The following is a 20,183-nucleotide window of genomic DNA, read 5'->3' as shown; positions in this document are numbered from 1 at the left end:
TGTGCCCACTTACCTGCAACAGAGGCAGCTGTGGCTTGCACACATCTTACAACCCATGGAATGGATCCCATACTCAACAGGTAGCATGCAGGAGTTGGACATGTAGCATTGCCTCACCATTGCAAATGCCATGGCAAACAGAGCAGACAGTCATGTATGCAGTGAGGATGTATGGGACAAGATTAATGTACAAAATAAACAGATGGCCATCCAAGACCGATGATGATACATGTTGAAAACTGATCATGCAGGCTGCCTAGTAAAATGCCGCAACACTGAGGGAGTTGCAGGAATGTCTAGCAAGTACTGGCTGTGCCGTACATGTTTTGACAATTGCCTGGACTCTATGCATAGGTGTGGCCCATGGGTTAGGGTAATCAGATGGGACAGACATCAGCCAGGGCTCTCTACATGTAGCGTATGCATAACACCAAAAGTCTCCCAAATGCATGTGCTGCAATGTGTACTAGTATATCAAGACCAAGTTGGAAACCTACAGACAGTATCAATTAAGATACATGTGCTGCACAACCACCACCTCACCCCACCTCAGGCCCACCATCCCCATCTGTACCTTGCTGGTGCCAGTGTACACCTGTATGGTTGTCATTTATTAGCAGGGACTGGGCCAGTACACATGGTGTTTAGAATTTGGGACACTGCAAAATGACACACATGTGTAGCCCATAGTTGTCAAGCATCAGCAAAAAGGCTGAGGATGGGGGGGCAGTGTCATCCTGAAACACAACAGTGAACTGAAGCAAAGATCCAAAGCTCACTAAGAATGGCTGTATATGCACACAGTCAAGGTCATGAATTGTGACAGACATAACCCTGACTCCACAGCAATAGTGACAGCACTGTGTGACCTCCAAGGGCTGTGCACATGAGTTGACTTTGCAATCATGCAGAGTTGGGGGACATTTGTAGTGCAGATTGACCAAATACTGGCAAATGCAGATGGCCCATGCTAGTATACCCCTTCCAGGAATAGTGACTGCTGTAGTACACTTAGTTGGTGCAACAAACCATCATGATAAGGGTGTGCACACATATGCACCCACAAATTGTATGCATCTCAATAAGCACAGCTAGCACATTTGTTTGATACTACATTTGATTGCACAGGTCATATGTCACATATCAGGTTTGTGTAATGTTAACATTTGCAGTAATGTGGCCCCATGGCATATCAGGGAAGAGGATGCCATGTCAATAAGGGTGTGTACACTGCCCATAGTCACAGTAAGGTTTGAAGGTTGTCAGTGTAATTGTATTTTATTTGCTATACATGCACAGCTGATGATGAGATCTGTAAATCAGACATCAGGCATTCACAAATGACATCTGTCCACATATCATCCTAGGTATGTGGCAGACAAACACATAGGGGCTGTGAGCAGCAGAGCAAACATAACTGACACACATATACACATTCAGCAATGGTGTGTACACCTGTGAGGTACGGTGCACAGTACATGTCAGGGTGCTGAACAGGTGCACAACAATACTGTGTACATGGGTGCAGTGTGTTCCAGGGGAAGGGGCATCACCTACTAACACAACCCATGCATCACAGAGATGTATAATGTTGGTAACAGGTATTGACTATAGCTACACTGCATGCTGTTGAGTGCCATATGTCATGCATGTTGACAGATGGGTAATGAGAGGTCTGTGTGTAATATCTTTGTACAACCTCATCTATAAGTGTGTGTGTGTGTGTGTGTGTGTGTGTGTGTGTGTGTGTGTGTGTGTGTGTGTGTGTGTGTGTGTTTGTACTGTTAAGCAATGACGTACAGGTCTTTAAGTGCATTTCTTTTTTTCCCCCTCAAAGGTGGCGAGGTGGGTCAGGGTCCCTCCTGCAGGAAAACTGATGTTAGTGTCCATACAGACACTGATAATGATGATAGGTGTGTTGAGGTACAGGTGGGGTTGTCAGGGGCTGAAGCTGCACTATTGTTTGACATCCCATTGTTATCCACCCCATCCTCACACACAGTCACATTACCTATACATACCCCATCACCAGTGGCCATAGATGAGGGACAGTTGATGGGTGGTTGCATGGGATAGGACAGTGTAGTATCTATGGCATGTGTATCTGGACACAGCAGCCATACCCAGATGTCCGGCGGGGTACCACACAGGCAGATGTACAGGGGTGCTCATAGGAGGGCTGTTGGTCATCATGCCCTTGGCAGAGGTGCCACATCTGATGCCACCAGATGCATGTTTCAGGCCATCATGGAGGTGCAGGCACATATGGAATGGTATACCAGACAGGGTATGAGACTGCAGATGGCTACACATTCAGCTGTTATTGACAACATCCGTGATCTTGCAGGTGCCCACTGTTATTTTGCAGAGGTCATGGATAGATGGTTGGCTGAGCTGGTGGGAATCTTCGACCATGGAATGTCTGTGCTTGACCATATGGTGGGAGTGGTGTGATGGCCACTTGGACATCGGCCAGCAACACAAACAGCTGGAGGTCAACGTGGACATGCCAGAAGTCAGAGCCGCTCCCATAGTGGCAGTACCAGCCCCAGCACTGCAAAGGGGGGTGCTGTCCACACCACAACATGGCAGGCCACTTGCAAGTGGCCCTGGCTGGTCCCAAGAGGGACCTGGATCAAGCGGACATATGTCATCATCAGGGGAGAGTACCATATCATGGCTTGTACCTGGTGGTGCCTGTGGAACCCCGGGCAGGCATAGTTCTCATGTCCGTGGCCGGAGATGGTGAACTGCACACCCTGCCAGGTACAGTCTGCAGCTGTCCAACAAACCCCTGTATAGGACAGCCACATGGCAGAACTGTGTGCATGCATACACACACACATCACCAACACAGCTAGGGCAACCCCATACCTACACACACCACATCACAACAGCCCAACTGATAATTAAACCTCCTCACACACACATGATGTCAAATGTATGACTCAGTCTAGGTCTCTGGCAAACCAACAACACACCCTGTGCATATGATAATACTTGTGCCACATCCCTGTCATCCATAACAACGATGACAGGGATGGGTATGGATGACAGGGATGACAAGGGTGTGGCACAGGTATCATCATATGCACAGGTACCATCACCAACAACACACCCTATTCAGGGATGTCGCACAGGTATCATCATATGCACAGGATGTGTTGTTTGTGATGATAACTGTGCATATGATGATACCTGTGCCACATCCCTGTCATCCATAACATCGATGCAGGGACAGGCTAATATGGTTTTGACGTACAGGGTGACTGTACTATGGTGTACCGATGTATTGCTGTGTAACATGTTGTCAGCACTAATGTTTAATACTTACATGTCAGGAAGTGTAGCTGTCCAGCCATGATGCATTATAGCTGTTATTAACATGGAGTGATTGTGGTCTCCATAATGTATTCCATTTGTGTTGTAGGCATCCATGTGTTGGCAGGATGTTGGTCTGCTGTTGTTTCCTACAAGGGGTATGGCACTGTGGTGACACCTTGATTGTGACATATCCTGGGTACAGCTGAACACATGCCACAGGTCTGTATAACAGTTACTGGATGTGCCACATGGCTGATAGGTTTGGGGGTGTATACAGGGGAGTGCATGGTGGTTGATGTCAGCAGCCCTTCTACAGTGGACAAGGGTAAGTGTACTGGGTGGTACACACCACATGTTTGTGTATAACACACATAGAGGCTTTGGTGTTGATGCAATACACAGAGATTACTGTACACATGGATGTATGTACTTGTGCAAAGAACCCATTTTAGTCTATTTAATTCCACCAAGACAGAATAGGCACAACAACACATTGGGAAATAAGCAGTCTGCTAGTTTAATGTCATTGATGATGGTTCTGGCAGGGTATATGTCCCCTTCCCCAATGTAGTGGAATCCTCAACTGTGTAAACATATGTGTGCTGGTGTCGGTGGCACATCCCTACCCTTTGGAGGGTGTGAGATGCTGTAGAACCACAGATAGTGTGATTGACAACTGCTTAACCTGTTAACATAAGCTGTACAGTATTACAGCCAGCTAAGCGGGAAGATGCACTCAACAATAACTGCAATGATGGTGGCTGTGTCCACAAGATCCACACCCAGCTATATATACCAAACCCACTATCACTGTACACTTATGCAGTGGGGAAGAGGGCATTTACACATCTACTACTAGTTGTGATGGAATTAATTTCCACATGATGATACCTGTGAAATGTTAGCATTTGTCAGGCAGTTCACAGACAGATGACCTCCTGGAACATGTATATTCTGCAAACTGAAGTAGATCTCTTCACATACACACACACTCTTACTTGGCAATACTGGGACTAGAACCCCTACATAGGTATGTAGTGCTACTGATCTGTGTGGCCTTAATTGCACACGCCACACAGCTTTTAGGATGAGGTGTATTCCAGGTTACATGTTAAGTGAAGAACATTACCAGGCCATGTACAGTATGGTAATGGGGGATGCACTGGTTGTTTATGAACAATACATAGTGTCACATACTGTCATATACACATTGGCAAACACACAGCAGTCATACAAACATCTGAGAGACCTGGGCTTATCAGTGCTAACTGCCTTGTCAGTGTGTACATTCTGTTACAAATAAGTTGCACACAGCACATGCATCACTGGGCTGGATAGTGTTATCAGTTACTTGTATGGTTGATGCTGACAGTGGTCCCCATACAGTGGAACATGGGACATGTACTGGGGGTACCATGGTGTAAAGACAGTATACCCAGCACCCACACCCCACAGTGGATATTGTACGCACTGAAACCCATGACAATACTCTGACATACCCACCATCACACATTGACCAGGACTGCAATGCAACCCCTTGTTTATCTCAAGAGTGCTACTACAGGGGTATGCATCTAATGTACATGCCACAGGGATAGTAGCATGATGCATTGTCATGGCTCTCCTACAGTCAGCAACATCACTATCCCTAATATTGTGTGGCAAGGTGTTTTGCATTAGGAGAATGTGGCTTCAGAATGCTGTATCCTACAAATATACACACTTGCACACATACACACACTTGCCAGAACTCAGAGGGTATCCCATGTCGTTCAACCCATTTGTACAACAGTGTTGTGCTGGTACTGTAAGCTCCAGGTAGGGCACAAGGTGAAGAGTGTAACAAGGTACATGTAATGTCAAGTACAGCAGCATCCACATCTAACTATAGCAATGGGGGGTGCGGTGGGTGTGAAGGGCCTCAGGGTATTATCAACTACAGGTCTACATACACACAGACACTGTTACTTTCAGTAATGCACTTGTGCACATTTGTCAGTACTGGGGTCCATTGGTGCAGGTGTTCATAGGTGTGCACCAGAATATTGTCCATGGAGAGATGGGAAGTATAGGGGAATGTGTGTACAGTGGTATCATCCCACCTGCCATTTGCCAGCAGGCCATCTATCAACAGATACCATGGGGTGATCCTTAGGGTGAGAGTTACATGCAACATCCAATCATTTGTTTGCCTCTTGCAGAGGGCCAGTGAGGTGCTCCAGGTGACATGTATGCAACATGTATTGCATAATATGGTCAGTGTCTGTCTTGGAGACCTGTACCCAAGCATGTTCTGTTGACTGTGGTAGTTTAGTTGAGGTATCCATGGCATGTGGTGTGTATAGGGTGTGAATTCCTAGCTGTGGCATTCATAACACAGCTGGGCAGACATGTCAGTGTCACTCAAGCATAGATTGCCTGTAAGCAGCCAGGATGGAGTCCTGACATCTGGACATCTGTACAGAGGACAGACAGACATCAGTTAGCCAACTGGTTATGCAGTAGGATGACTGTGTTGACAGATAGATGTCTGACACTGATAGGTATGTCATTACTACATGATAGCAGCCCTAAATGACATGTCATATACACACAGTAGTCTACAGTTAATACCCACATGTCAGATCAATATCCAGTAAGAAATACTTAATGACACACAACTCACACCAAGAACACAACAGTGAGAACTCAGAGTCCATCTTTGCATGCAGGGGTGTTTGGTTTCAGTACTATAATCTGCAATCTACTCTTACTTGTGAAAGTACTGTCAACAGTAGTAACATAATGATACTCTACATGCAGTGTGACTGCATATAACCTGTGATACTACCCATGTATGTAACACATTCAAATGGAAAAGCATCTTGTACAAGCCATATAGACTCAGGTGTCCCAGACAGTAGACTCACACCCCTTGCTATTGTAATGACAGCACATAGATGCATGTTATGTACATAGAATTAAATGCACTTCAAACAATAAATTTAAAATGCCATCTAACAACTGTACTATATTGTACAAGAAATATACTTTAATACAATTAGGAATGTGTATCAAAGAGCATGTGTATGTTTTGTGTTCAAGGGGCTTATGATTTGAAAAAAGCCCAAAGTTAATCTTTATCTGCCACTGGCAAAATGTATTTTCTTTGAATGTGGGTTTCAATGCTGTTTCAATGAATGTGAGTTTCAATGGCAGAGAAGTTTTAATGCTAAGTCTATTTTCATTATGAGACTGCATTGCTTTGTTTAGCAGATATCTATTAGGGTTTCTGCTATAAAATTTTCAAATGAAATACAAATCATCACAGAAGTAAAGCAGAATGCACATTACAGTGTTCATGGTAAATGGGGTGAAATAACCAAGGAATGGGACATTGGAATGACTGCAGGGGGGAGCCTCCATTCAACCATGAGTTGTGAGGGGGGAAGGGCAGCAAACGCAGACAGACCTGGCTGAACTATACCTCTTAACTGTCCAGATTTTTGCAGAATGAATAGATTTTTGCTTCTTATTTTTGGATTGTTCCTCATAAAATTTATGGTTTTCTAGCAAATAATTTTGGAATAAAGTCACTAAATAATGACAGACATTGAGTTTCAGACGTCATAGCCTTCAGAAAAATGCATGCTAAAGCAAGGCTTGTTATTCTATCAACTGTCTTAAGTTTATACAAGAGCAATTTTTAGTATTGTATGTATGTTCCCCCAATATATTTGGCCTTGTCCAGATTTCCTGCTTTACGAAGTTGAAAGGTATGTGCAAATATATCGCTTTATAGAATTAGGAATACCCAAACCTCTCAACCATCCCCAATTTTGGCTCAAAATGTTGGTCTCCCCTAATAATCCCTCTGCAAAATGGCAATTTTGGAAGAAAACATGGTGGGTTTACAATAATAACTGTAATGATCAGAGTTATAGTTGGCTTTTATTTCAGAAATGCATGTAGATGCTCTTATTTTGTCAGCTACTCAAGTTAACAGTACTAATATTAAAAAGGTGTCCCTTCTTTGACAGGTTCCCAGGTGCATTGTGTGGCAATTTTATATTTTTGCATTACATTTTTGGTCTGTTTTTCATAAAACTGTGGTTTTCTGGCAAATTAGTGGCAAATCATTAAAGATTGAAGTTAGAAAATAATGGCAGACATTTGAGTTTCAGATTTCATACCCTTCAGAAAATTCATACTAATGCAAGACCTACTACTATTCTATTATCTTTCTAAGTTTATAAGAGCGATATTTACAAATTGTCCTTATTTTTGGGCCTGTGTCCTTCTTCTGTGTATGGCTTTGTGCAGATTTCTTGCTCTGAGTTTAAGAGGTACGAGTGTCAGAGCCATCACCATCAGCCAGACATTTCAAATTATGACATACTTGTTGCACCTCACTCCCCATTGTAGTGGCTCTGGATGTGTCCAAACAAGCCAAGGAGCAGTTATGCAGTGTAAGTGTGCAGAGTATTCCCCCACCCAAGGTAGACCACAAGTATGACTGTGGCTTTTCATCTGTCCTTGATTTTGCAGAATGTTCTAGTTTTCTGTCATACTTTTATACTGTTAATTTATGCTTCTTATTATTCAGAAAATGCATGCTGTTGCAGTGCTCTGTTGCTCTGTGTTTAAGTAGCAATGCTTTAATGACCATCAGGTAAGCTTGTCAGAGATTGTAAGATGCAAGTAAGCTTTAATAAACATACTGTTAAAGAATTACCAACATTGAAAGCCTTTTCGTTGTTGCCATGCAGAGAATATTTACATTACTAGATAATGTATAAGCCTTAGGTATTGAAATGAATATGACAGTATTTGTAATAAAGGACAGGATTACAGTATTTTCAGAAGCTCATTAAATTTTTTGGAGACTTGCAGTCATCTTTGCAGGCTTTACCCTTAAACTAAACAGAATGCCAATCTATCATGTGTGGTCCATAACTTGTGCAGTAATCCCTTAAGTAATTTATCTTGAGCTTGTTTCTTGTTTGCTGTTCATTTTCTACTTTGATCATGTCTTCCCCATGAAACAAGTAGATAGTTGTTGTCAGGCAGCAGGTCTTTTTTGGATAAGAAACATTTTTACAAGTGGGAGTATCACAGAGATTGCTACTTTCAGTGTGTTACTTGGTAATTTTATTAAGCTGAATATAAATTATAATTAGAACTGCAGTGCAGGAGAAGTGGCTTGAGTTGAGTGCTGCTTGTTTTTTTTATATATACTTGATTTTGACTGGCATTCCAGTAATGTATTTAAAAAGTAAATTATTTTTTCATGCTTCACAACCTTTGTGTTTCCGTCTAGATATTAAGTAAATTGTCTAGTAGCCAATGCATTTAAATATTTTTTTTTCTACACTTCGTTTTGTCTTGAATGGACTCTCGTAATGACGGTTTGGCACCCAGGGTAGAATATTTAATTAAAGTTCCAGTTGTTGTGGTTTTGAGCATAGCCCCACATCTTTCTAGTTGGCCACACCCCTTCCCATTGTCCCCACCCATTCAGCTGTCTCCTGCAGCCCACCTCTAATTTGAAGTAACCAGCCGCCACTTCAAGTATGTTGCTGTATATACATATACACATATCAGCTGAATACGGTATGATACATCTGGGAAGGTATATGCAGGAGTCAAGTGTGCACATAACAAGGATATGGATATATACATATGTAGATATATGTATACATGTACACACACACACACACACACACACACACACACACATACACACACACACATATATATATATATAGATATATATGTGTGTGTGTGTGTATGTATATAATATATGTATATTTTATATATATATATATATATATATATATATATATATATATATATATATATATATATATATATATATATATATATATATATATATATATATATATATATATATACATATGTATATATATATATATATATATATATATATATATATATATATATGTATATATATATATATATATATATATATGTATGTATAACATATGTCTATAACATCTAGTGGAGTCAAACTCCAGCACCAATAGTCACAACCTCTTTGTGTAAGGGGATGTCATGTAAGTATTACAGGTTTACATGTAGACTTTTGCTACTGTAACAGGGGTTGTCTTAACAGTAATGTTGTGTGGGAAGTCACATCTAATATTGACATGTACATCATCAGTTACTGACACACATCATAAGATTATCATAGTACAGTACCACACAAATCACAGTAATGATCCTGTGGAATACAGCAGGGATATGACCAATAAATGTGGACTGCCTGGAACACTCTATTCAGTCTAGAGGTATACACAGCACCCCTTAGTGCAAGACGTGTGGCCCAATCCTGACAAAGTGGATGTTTACAGCCATGTAAATGGGGGTATCATGAAAATACTGGAATAGATAAGCTCACACAGTTTATACATTCACGCATACCTGTCTGTCCTGACACATAATAACCAGAGGAGCAGAGGTCACAAGCCCACATACTACCCACTAGTTAGTGACATACATCTGTACAGCATCCCACAGCTTTGTCAGAAATACACAACAGTTATGGTGGCCCTGCAAAAGTACATGTGACAAATATTTAGACATAACATCACGCTGGGTAAATACACTGAGCTGCTAGGCATGTCACAAAGCACTATGCAAACTATAGGCAGACTGCCACAACACTGGCCCCCATTTCATATGGGGGAATACACATGTACCTGCAAATATAGCATGCTCTACAGGGATGTAACAGCACGGAGTAACAAACACCTGTATGAAACTACATACCCACAACCAATCTGAACACAGTCACATATGGTAAGCATACTTAATATTGCAGTACTTAATATTACAGTATATGGACTGTGTGAACAACACCATCCTCATATGTGTCACTCACACACCAACCCAACATATAGTGGGCCAATACACAGTGTATTCTGATGCCTAACTGTGGTATGGGCATGTGTCGGTCTGGCCCTACAAACATGTACGCCAATAGGGTACCATACACTGCAGCATGCAATCACATAGCACAGGACCAAGAAAAATGACATTTACCACAATCTATACACAGGCCAAGGTACCCATTCACATTACACAGTCTGTCAACAATCACCATAAGTACACAGACCTCACTACTGTACACACTACAACAGAATATCCAGGTTTTGTCCTCAGATATAAGGCCTACTATACATAACATGCTTATCAGTCTGGTATCTCACTGGCTTGTTATCAGGTATGATGTCAGTAAATAATGATGTACTGAACATATGCACCTCTTACTGCATGACATATGTTCAAAGGTTGACAGAGTTGTGGCTGGAGGCACTAACACAGGCCAATATTGACATGTTGTTGTGATGAACCCATACATTTACTGGTGTAACAGAGTTTGTTGTGACATATGTCTACTGAGGGATATGAAGTCATTAACTCACATGGCTGTCACTATGTACTGACTGCAATCCTCATTGAATGCTACTGCATTTCTAAAGAAAGGACATGTGTGAGTAATACAACACATGTAGGGCTCCAAACACTGGCCAATCTGCAGACAGCCCTACAGGTGGGAGTTTCCCATACCACATAACACTGTCATGACAGATATCAGATTATGTAGACCAGCCATATCCACACAAACCCTGTTAAACCAACATTGCTTTAAATGTGGAAGAGCAAGACTCACATTCTGTCCTCATGTCTGGAAAATCCCCCTCCTGTTTGTTGGCCTGTCTGCACAGTGTATGTTATAAGGGGTATATCCAACTGCCCTCTGTGATGCTGTTAGTCAAACACCAACATGAAGTCCTGCTCACAGTGAATGAAAAGGGCCAACACCCACATGATGTTCTTAGTTATAGGAGTGTGTTTCCATTCAACTGGCTATGGGAATGATACCACAGCTGTTACACATGCAATCAGCTAGTGGGGGACTGCAATTCATGCACAGACCATCAGCTGATCATGAGCATCACTTACAAAACACAAGCTGCTGCCTAAGCAAAGCAGGTGTACTTTTCCACATCCACCAGAGAGAGAGAGGGAGAAAGACAAACAGACAAAGTAAGAAAGGAAGGGGTAGGAGAATAAGAGCTAAACATGTTTGTGTCACACACTTACCAGTACTGGGTTTCAACCCCCTGCCTGACAATATATTGCTATTACATTTTTATGCAGTTATTGCAAACACCACAGAGCTTACATGTTTGAGAGCTGTCCAAAGGTATCTTTGAAGGTCAGTGACATCAGCAACAGTGATAAAGGAGGGATAAGGTAAGTGTAGTACATGTGGCTGTCCACAAAAGCAGGTGTCAAGGAAGACACAACCACACTCTCTCAGGGACTCACACATATTATAAAAGTTGGCAGGGTCAGGATTAGAATTTCTAGCTAACTAGTTTGCTACACTACAGTATTACACAGGTATCACATGCAAAACAGAGGTTATCAGGCTGATATATGGGCAAAGGGTTTGTCAAGGTGACTGACATCAGATGGCATGTTACAGTAGGGCAATGGGAGGTGTAATGAGTGTGAATGGCTTCCAGATTATTAATCTCCACACACACACACACACACACACACACACACACACACACACACACACACACACACACACACACACACACACACACACACACACACACACACACACAGATTTTCCAGTACTGACATGCATGGGTTCATTGCTTCACAAATGTGTAGTAGTTGACTGTGCCAGAAGTCTGTACAAGGCTAGGCAAAGAGTATACCTTGGCATCAGGCCACATGACAATGATCTGAAGTGTAGCTTAGGGGTGTAGTCCTTGGATTGGCCCATACAGGTGGGTATTGTATTCACCATCCACTCATCTGGGTTACTATTGTGGATGGCCAGTGCTGTGCAATGCTTGCCATGTATGTGTACTATATTCCATAACATGGACAGTGTCTAGGTTGTGCACATGTTCCACATGCATATTCTGTGACATGTGGAAGTGTACCTAGGGTGTCTGGGGCATGTTGTGTGGAAAGATTGTTATCATCTGATTAGGCATTCCTGACCTCACGTGGTGAGAACTGGCTATGGAACTGAGGTTGTGACTGCACCTACATTGACAGCATCCTACAGGAATTTGCTGGTGTTTGTGGCATCTCTCCATACAGGGCATGTGTATAAGGCATGGTATTTCCTTTGTGGGTTACAGTTGCAGACTCTATAGTTGTTGCAGGCATCCAATGGGGGAACATAGCAAAGGACCACTGTAAACAATTATTTGCCTATTGAAGGAATGGAGCAGGCTGCCATGTCCTCTGCAGTCCACTGCAATCATACCATGGTTACTATCTCAGGGCAATATGCAGGGAACTACCAATATAGTTGTTGTTGCCTAGCCAAGTATGTTTGTGCATGAGACATGGGTGGAGAGTGTTCTCTGGGTAATACAAGGGATACCTATATTGTTCACCAATCCATAATGTCACATGTAGGAGTAAGGATCGTCTACACTAGCCTCCTGCTGTTTGACATCTGTTGTTCTTGTAAGGTGGACATTGTGACATATAGTAGGTCCTCAATATAAGAAATTTGCAAATACCGCCCCACAATGAGTCCTGATATTACACAGATGGCATGTTACAGTAGGGCAATGGGAGGTGTAATGAGTGTGAATGGCTTCCAGATTATTAATCTCCACACACACACACACACGCACACACATGCACACACACACACACACACACACACACACACACACACACACACACACACACACACACACACACACACACTTGCAGTACTGAGATTCCAACCCCTACCTAGCTATGTATTGCTACTACAGTGTACCACATTTATTGCACACACCACAGAGCTTATAGGGCTAGCCTTCCTCCAAAGGTGTATTTCAAGGTGAATGACATCAGCAGGCTTGCCAAAATAGGGCAATGGCAAGTGTAGTGACTGTGACTTGCCTCAAAAGCATTGCTCTCTATGCACACAGAGTCTCACAGTTGCTATGTATGGAATTAAAACTCAGACCTAACTAGTACATCACACTATAACATTACACAGTTATAGCATGCGCCATGGAGCTTATAGGGCTAGTTGTTCTCCAAAGCTGTATTACGAGGTGAATGACATCAGCAGGCTTGCCAAAGTAGGGCAATGGAAAGGGTAGTGAATATGACTGGCCTCAAAAGCATTAATCCCTACACACATAAACAAATGCACACACACACACACACACACACACACACACACACACACACACACACACACACACACACACACACACACACACACACACACACACACAAACACACACAGTTGTCATGTCTGGGATTAAAACTCCTACCTAACGAGTACATCATAGTATAGCATTACACAGTTATAGCATGCACCATGGAGCTTATAGGTCTAGCTTTTTTCCAAAGGTGTATGTCAAGGTGAATGACATCAGCAGGCTTGCCAAAGTATGTCAATGGAAAGTGTAGTGACTGTGACTGGCCTCAAAAGCATTGATCCCTACACACACACACACACACACACACACACACACACACACACACACACACACACACACACACACACACTTGCCATGAGAAGTCCTACCTAACTAGTACATCATACTATAGCATTACGCAGTTATAGGCATGCGCCATGGAGCTTATAGGGTAGCCCTTCTCCAAAGGTGTATTTCAAGGTGAATGACATCAGCAGGCTTGCCAAAGTAGGGCAATGGAAACTGCAGTGACTGTGACTGGACTCAAAAGCATTGATACCTACACACACAAACACACACACAGAGTTTCACAGTTGCTATGTCTGGGATTAGAACTCCTACCTAACTAATACATTACACTATTGCATTACACAGTCACAGCATGCTCCACAGAGCTTATAGGGCTAGCCTTTCTCCAAAGGTGTATTTCAATGTGAATGACATCAGGAGGCTTGCCAAAGTAGGGCAATGGAAAGTGTAGTGAATGTGACTGGCCTCAAAAGCACTGACCCTTTACACACAAGCAAACACACACACAGAGTCTCACAGTTGCCATGTCTGGGATTAAAACTCCTACCTAATTAGTACATCACACTATAGTATTACACAGTCACAGCACATGCCACAGAGTTTATAGGGCTATCCTTTCTCCAAAGCTGTATTTCAAGGGGAATGACAGCAGCAGGCTAGCTAAAGTAGGGCAATGGTGAATGCAGTGTGTGTGAATGGGCCATAAATCATTTGTCTGGAAGCACACCCACAACACTCAGTCACACACAAGTTTACATTTGACAGGACTGTGTATACAACGGCTAGATGAATAATGACTTGTATTTTAATGTTACACAGTTATCACAATCACCACAGGCACTATAGTGCTGAGGACTACCAGAATCAAATGTCTGCAGTGATAGACATTTTCACATCATGTGGTATTGGCCAGTTGGATGTGTGCTGGCTGGGACAGGCCTCATGATGGGAAGCTCTTTGTCAATGTCTGTCACTCTCTTCCCCACATCTATGTATGTGTATGTTTGACATATTATAGTGTGTTGTCCTTCGATATATGTGTGTATTCCTATCCAATGTGTGTGCAAAGCATGACTGGTGTGCAGTGTGGAGTGTGAGCACAGACATCTGTGACTGACAGATATGTATCGTCCACCGTTGTTGCAAGACATGGGCTTGTTGGTGTGGGAGCATGCCCAGTATGACCTTCTGTACTGAATGTGTGAATCCATTACAGGTAGCTTGTACTCCAGTGCAGGCATTTGTGTTCTACACCTACAGCTTGCAAACTGTTTCTGCTGGATATTTGTAGATAGGTTGACAATATGGGGTCACAATGGGCAAAGGATATTGGGATACTGTAACTAATTGTGTCTGTGCTGCTTCTCCTACATTGTTTTGATGTTAGCAGAGGTATTCAGACATATGTACTGTTTTAAATTGTGATGTTTTATGTCATCAACTACAGACAGGTATAAGTATTTGCTTGCAGTAATTTCCTGGGGAATACAAGATGAATGAAGCTGTGTCCAGTATTGTGGTCTGCAGCCTACATATTCTTGCACAATCATGCCATTCTGGAGGGGTACCTGCAGACACTTGCTGATGGGTCTGTGCAAATGGTCCACCACCTTGGTACTGTGGTGGCTGAGGATCCCATGCTTGTACATCTATCAACATGACAGAATGGCCATATCCTGCTGTGGCCATACCTCACAGCTGTACAGATCCACACAGGTTACCCAGAGGCAGGGCTCATACTTCGGATCATTACCCCCTTCACATTGTGGTTTACGAGCAGCTCTTTCTCAGTACTTCATTCCTGTGCCTTTTGTGGTTTGCCAGTGTTTGGCCAGACTACATCAGTATTCCATACTACACAGCCAACTAATGTGCTGATAACCTGTATGGACAAATCCAAAGGTGTGTCCATTTGACAGTAACATTTTATACACTCTCTGCCAAGGGTACTTTCACCTGTGTACTGTTTGTATGTTTGGGCCCACATTCATGCCATGACCATCTTTCAGATGGTGACAAATATTACATCAGAACAATTGCTGTGTATTACTGCTGGATGGTGTCTTGCTGGGATGCATTGTGTTTGGCACTGCAGTTGTAAGAACTTGGCCCTGTCATCAACAGTACTGGCCATTGACCACCGGGGACAACCCTCCATGCCGACACACTGACCACATTCACACAATATACAACACATAACAACCTAACACATAGAGCCCTGCATATTTTACACGTGCAACAATCTATCCTGCAACTTTGGCCAGCTGAGGTAATCTGTGCTCCACTGTTATTATATCCACACGTACATGCTACTACATTTCTACATAGAATTGTGGGGGGCACACCTGACAACTGTAAACATTTGCTATGACCGTCCTGGTATTTCAGGTACTCTGTTGGCTTCCATTTCATTCTGTATTCTGACCTATCATGCAGACTAGAGGAATATCAGTGTAATACAATTCTTAGGTTTTATTGATCTACATTTCAGTTTCAGATTTTCTTACCCTTCAGAACTAACATCCCACTGCCTGACCTGTTGTATTCTGTCTGTGTAGGCCTGGAGGGGGGATGTTCTCCATTGCCATCACTCAGAGGCCTTAGCACAGCCTTTCTTTGTGTTTATCTACACCTGTTCTGCTGGCTGAGACTGTTGTTGGGTATGTAAGCCTCACTAACATGTATGTGTGTATCCTATGGACACACATTTGGCACAACACATGTCCAACAGTGGGTTTTGTCATCTTGTCTAGTACTGCCTACTACATTGACACCAGTATTTGTTATGGATTTCATGCAGCCGATAAAGGTTTTTACTATCTGCTGCCATCCCATTCAGCCACCCAATTCTCTTGCATGCTCACATCCATACCATAGATACAAGTAGCAGAACATACTACTCCATTCAGCAATTGATAGTGAGAGTGACTTAACTTGTGGCTGTGCCAGTATTGAGGATGGTGCTGGAGGGCTGACTATGTCAGATGCACATAGTACATTCCCTATACATGGTTAAGCACAGGTAGTGTCATGTTTGGCATCACTTTTACTGTATGTATGAGTATGAGAGGTGTCATTCCCTGGGTTCCTACCATGTCAGTGTATCTTCTATGCGTTGCCTCTTTGCCAAGGCCTGGGCATACTGGGAATGCCTCCTTCTGCCTACAGGGGCAGACTCAGGTTGTTCCTCCTCTGGGTCATTCTTTGCCTGTGCTGGCCTTGGCAATGGTAGGGGGCTGTGTGGTCCTGCCCCATGCTATTCCTGCTGCAGCTGGTTCTGCAGGAGCATATTGTGTAGCATGGCACATGAAATAACAGTTTGGATACATGTTGCTGGTAAGTACTGCAAGGCTCCATCGGATATGTCCAGGCACCGGAACCATGACTTGAGCATCCCAAACACATGCTCTATTATGATTCTGGTCTGTGCGTGTGCCTCATTATGGAGTTCTTGTTTGGGTGTGTGTGCATCTCTGATGGGTGTCATCAGCCACGGCTCAAGTGCATAACCAGCATCCTCCACTAGGTGGCCATATGGAATGCCCCCATTGGTAAATCTCTGTTACAGCTGCATCATATGCCAGATGTGGGAGCCATAATAGCTTCCAGGGCAGCCAGCACACACATTCATTATAATGCCCTGGGCATCGCACATGACCTGGCAGTTGATGGAGGGGAAGCCCTTGTGATTTGTGTAGACCCTACCCTGCTCACCAGGTGATGCTTTGATGTGTATGTGTGTGCAGTCTATAGCACCCACTACCTCAGGGTATTCTGCTATTTGGTGGAATAGACACATATTGCAGGTCAACACCTCAAGAGTGTTAAGAAAATATATGTGCTCACCAGCATGTGCTGACATGGCATCCAGGAACTGATGGAGTACCCTGGATGCTGATGCCTGTGAGATCCCCTTGATATCCCCAGTTGGCCTTTGGAAGGTACCTGTGGCTAGTATTCTTAAGCCTACACACACCTTGGTATCGCCTGGGATGGGTTCCCCTCTGTTATTTCTGTGTGTGAGGCGTGGCTGGCACGGCTCAACAATTTGCTGTATGAGGTCCCTGTCCACCCTATAGTGCTCCACTATCTCTAGGTCATGTAGCACCTGGTAGGTTACCCTAGGTCTATACACTCTTCTCCTTCTCCTCACTGTGGGTTGGTCATCAGCATTCTCATCCTCACCACCATTAGCCTCCTCCATATGTTGATTTATAATAGCGATCATTTTGTTGCTTTTGTTAGGTAAAATTTCCCTGTTTGTGTACACCAGTGGTGTAGAGTTTGTGGGAAAAAACAGAGGGAAAGGTGTTTGCATAGTTTATAGTAGTGTGCTGGGCTAGGCTGCTGCCTGTGTAATTGTCTGGTTCTGATACATTTCACCTGCCAGCTATGCTAGTTCTCCTTGATTACTTTTCTACTGCTGTTTTCTCTTCCCATTGCCTTCCTGTTTAAGCCCAGAGGCACGCCGCACAAACACAATGCTCAGATGTGAATGGAGCTGCTATTTCCTGTGTTTTTTTTTTTTTAACCGGGTGCGTACCGTATACACCTGTTTAGGGAATGTAAACACCGTTTAGCAGAAACTGGCCCTCCCTGGACACAATCACACTCTGCATTTCTTAGTGGAAGACGATACAGCCTTAGACACGCCCCTTCCTTAGCTGTGCTTAGCTAAGCGCAAACATGGGCCACAGGTCTTCAATAAGCTTAGAGCATGCATGACACATGCCTCTTATGAAGTCATCTAGCTCTTAGGCTTACACTGTTGTCTTAATGCACCTACACGGCTGAGTGCAAGCTAGCACTGAGGGGAAATCTGTAATTCAGTATCATTGCCCTTATTTGCATAGGGTTGACTGCTAATGCATGGTTACAAATCCGACACTCAGCCTTCCCCCTTAGCAACCACTATTCAATGGTCTTGTTGTGTTATGCATGACATTGACAATTATGGCAGAATTATGATTTTGGTTTAAAAGCTTATTTCCAGCTTTTTTTTATTTTTGGGCTGACCCTATTTACGCACCACTGCCCTGTGCTTAAACAGCTGAAACTGGCCAAAAAAAAAGTAAATTTTTTATAATTTTGAAATAATTTTTCATGCCTAAGGCCATATATTTGGCCTTTGGCATGCCTAACCCTGCTAATATATGCATTTTAATGACCTGGCATGCCTCCATTTTGTAGTTTGCAGAAATGTTTTCAGCTACTGGCTGAATACATTTCTGCAATCTACACTATTCCTGCATGGACGTCTGCCTGCTTCCTGAATTGCTAATTCATCTCATTTGCATGGTTTTCACCAGCAAATAAGGTAATTAGCATACAGTGGCTGTGTCCATGCAAGAATAGTGCAGAAGCGCTCGTGCACATCTCGGGAGCTTATTCCTGGATCGCACGGCAGCCATATTGCCTGCAGCAGCTCTTGCACTATTCCTGCACGCCATGCAGAGCTTGCTGAATCCCGGGGAAAATCTTATTTTTCTGGAGTTTGTTGGTCCCAGAAAATTATCAGGTTCATTCTTTGATTTATTTCAGTTAATTTTTATTTTACATCTTGTGTGGCCTGTTCCAAGATTTTTGGGTTAGTTAGATGGGTACATAACTATAATGGTTATCATTGTGTTATTGTCAAAGAGAGGCTGGAGTATTAGCCAATTTGAACTGCCATCATTCTTTGATGTGCTATGATTATAGCCTATAGAAGAAAACTTAAGGCATATACAATCTGCACAGAAAAGTCATTGATTGTGTATCACTGATTACCCCTAAAAGTTACAGGAGCTTAATACAAATAACTGTATAATATTACTACAGGAATGGTTGCATTTTAGGTGGTGATGCATATAAGTATAATCTGCATTGGCAAACAGTCTTAGGAGAATGACTCAATGACTGATTGCAACATGATACTTGCTTACATCACATGCAAGAAATGTTTCTGTCATGACAACTAGTAATTAACTATGGTGATGACTTAAAGTTATTAAAAAGTAAAGTAGACAGGATATAGGAATGCTGCAAACCAATTTAAACATAGTTTTATGATCTTTAACAATCCACATTTCTATTAATATGGCAAAGTTAATATTTTACATTTTGATAAACCTAGAAATAAATCTATGTATACAGTAGGTACAGCAGTGTTAAAGTCCAATAAACACTAGAAGGATTTAGGAATATTAACAGATGCTGGATTTAGCTTCTCAGGATATACTGATTCAGCCTTATCCAATCCCAGGAACTATGTACTGCTTGTTAAAATATATTGAGACCAGAATACTTTAATAAGGTCTAAATTAACAAAAAATACATAAATAATAACTATTTAAAGTCAGGATAAAATCAATTAATTTT

This window comes from Protopterus annectens, chromosome 12.part0 (genome assembly GCF_019279795.1).
Source record: "Protopterus annectens isolate FY-2018-M chromosome 12.part0, PAN1.0, whole genome shotgun sequence".
NCBI classification, from domain to species: domain Eukaryota; kingdom Metazoa; phylum Chordata; order Ceratodontiformes; family Protopteridae; genus Protopterus; species Protopterus annectens.
This window is presented reverse-complemented; position numbering follows the sequence as displayed.